Source organism: Echinops telfairi, unplaced genomic scaffold (genome assembly GCF_000313985.2).
Source record: "Echinops telfairi isolate 266 unplaced genomic scaffold, ASM31398v2 ScPeMD7_41;HRSCAF=154, whole genome shotgun sequence".
Taxonomy (NCBI): Eukaryota; Metazoa; Chordata; class Mammalia; order Afrosoricida; family Tenrecidae; genus Echinops; species Echinops telfairi.
Genome location: NW_022103939.1, coordinates 176,025 through 178,656, shown reverse-complemented (window position 1 = coordinate 178,656; position 2,632 = coordinate 176,025). Strand labels below are relative to the sequence as shown.

General features: G+C 53.1%; 1 pseudogene; it reads right to left on the bottom strand.

Moving 5' to 3' along the window:
* Positions 1-1,000: 1,000 nt before the first annotated feature.
* LOC101649370 overlaps positions 1,001-2,632 on the bottom strand; it is a 7,088-nt pseudogene continuing 5,456 nt past the window's right edge.

The window sequence follows — 2,632 nt, the reverse complement described above, 5'->3', positions numbered from 1 at the left end:
GCTATTTGCAGAATTAAAAGAGCATTGTAGTACTAGCAAGTGACATACCTTTTACTTTACTTTTGGGTTAACCTGCTCTTTAGTTAATTTTTTGTTGTTAAATGGGATTATTTCTGGCTCAAAGGTATTTAAAGGCAATAGTCTTAGAGAGGCCTCTAGTCTCAAAAGGCCTAGTACGGGTGAATTCTTTGAGAGTTTGAAGTTATACTGTGGTGGTAACATAATCTGTTGTCCATTTGAGACAATTAAGATTGAAGGGGTGGAGCCTAGCCTGTCAACCAGGCTGTGGCTTGATGACCTCATTTTGAGGCGGTAGGAGCTGAATAGCTTGCTGGAGGTAGGACACAGACACTCTCCCTGCAAGACATGCCGGTTGACAAGTCACAAGGAGCCACACTAATGGAGCCAGAGCCCTGGAAATGGAGGAGCCATGTGGAGACCCATACCAGCACCGAGATGCTTCTACCGTCAATGGATCCACATGACGTTCCACCCACTGGGCTCCTGCATTTGGTGTCATTGCATTTATTGTTTGAGTCTGAAGAGGAACTTACAGACATATCAGACATAGGGGCTAATATCAGACCTATGGACTTGATCTGGACTGGACTGGGATGCTTTCTTCATATACAATTGCACTTTTTATATAAAGCTCTTTCTTCCCTCCCCCACCAATTTCCCTCACTTTGATGCCAAATCTCTGCCCCAGAAATACTCCCCAACTTGTAGAACCTGCAGTATAACCATCATTCATCGTTATCCTAGGAACTTAAACCTCAGTGACCTTCCCTGAGAAAGGAATATTCCTGGTCAGCAAACCCCGCAAAGTGTGAAAAGGGCTTTGTTTCTTCCTTCAATGTGGGGAAAGCAGATTTCCCTCCTATTGTTTCTGCAACAATCCCTCCTCCTTACTTCCTTGCCCATCGTTGTGCAACAGAAAACCCGGTGGACACCAGAGAAATACTCCCCAGTGACCTGTGCCCTCAGCCCAGCCCAGTCCTCATGCCCTAGACACCAGGGTGCTTCTCCTGCCACTCCCACCTGTCGGAGGCCTGATGGTGAGGGCCGCAGCTTTCTTCCGACCAGCCTGGCTGCCGGGGTAGAAGAGGGGCCATGTTTCTCGGTAAACCTGTCAGTGAGGTGTAGATATGCGAGCAGTGTGGGACATTGTAAAAGGGCAGCATGCCAGCCTTGCAGTCTAGGAATATGCCCAGCCGCATAGGTTTCACCTTGATGTGCAAGGGTATAAAAGATGTGGTGGTGGCCACGTATCTGTCCCCTGTTCCACAGGTGCACCCTCCAGTAGCCAGTGTCAGGGAGCGGAGTCAGCTCACAGAGTCCTGACACCCACTCACCGCCAGTGGGTCTTGTAGCCCACCTCCACCTTTCAGTAGTGTTGGCCTGCAGTGAAACCCTCCATGTTCAGGCCGCAAGGGTAGAAGGTGAAGCATCGTGGTGTGTCTGGGAGATCCTGCAATCTGTTCTCCACCAATTTGACTCTCTTCCCATTTTCTGACAGGCCTAGGTTAGGATGCGCAGTCTCGGGGTGCAGGGTCCCAACCGCTGGTGGGAGAAGCCAGAGTGGGCAGTAGTGAGCTGTTTAAGGATCTTCCTTGGGGCAAAGTTCCTCAGGGAAATCGCCACAGTTCTTCTCCAACTGCATGGATACGGAAGTCACCTCCACGGTCTTCACTTGCTCACATTTTCCAAGGGTATTTTTGAAATCCTTGAGCATCTCGAAGCCCGACTGCAAGCACTTTCGCTCCACTCAGCAGCGAACTTGGCCGGTCCCGGCGCTTGTGCCCGCGGTGGTCCGCGTTTTCTCTAAGTCGTTGCGGGACGTCCTGTGCCTCCTCCTTCAGCTGGGAAAACAGCACAAGCTGGTCTTCAGCCGTCTGTGGAGCTCTGCACAGTCCTTTACGATCTGCTGCCGGCGACTCCCACCAGTTTCTCAAGCTCTCCTGGCTTGTTCTCCGAGGACTTGCAGTGGATGACATCCTGCAGCTTCTGCAGCTTCTCCTGGTCCCCCTGGGTGGCGTTGCCCAGTGGCAGGACGATGCGCACCCGGTCGGTGTGGGAAATGGCACATGCCCAGCACACGGGCTCTTGGCCTTCCTAGCAGAAAAGACCGAGGGCCTCATGGTGCTGGGGGCAGAGGTTCTCTTCCCGGATCTTCCTCCTGACAGCCTCCAGCTGCTTGGCGATTTCCACCATGCTGCCCAGCTGCCGATTAGTCCAGGGACTGGGGTGTCGGGGTGTCTTTGGCCACACACGACACGGGAAGTCCCTGTCCAGGTCTTCCCACCAGCAGGTGATACAGGCTTTGCAAAAGTTGTGACCGCAGCCAATGATGACAGGCTCCTTCCTGTACTCCAGGCACGCAGAGCAACTTGCCTCCAGCTGCAAGTTCTCCAGAGCTGCAGCTGTGCAGGGGACACAGGCCCCAGCCTCTGACTGTTTAACTCAGGCTTTGCTTGTCCTTCTTCCAAAACTCCCCAAGACCGCCAAGCTGCCACCTGCGAGCAGCCACAGACCACAGGTCTCTGCCTGTGAGAAGCGGGGCTTCAGTTTCCAAAGAGTGTTGTGTGTTGTATGGTGGGGCAGGAGCCGGAACCGTGAGGCGGGTGGGGGG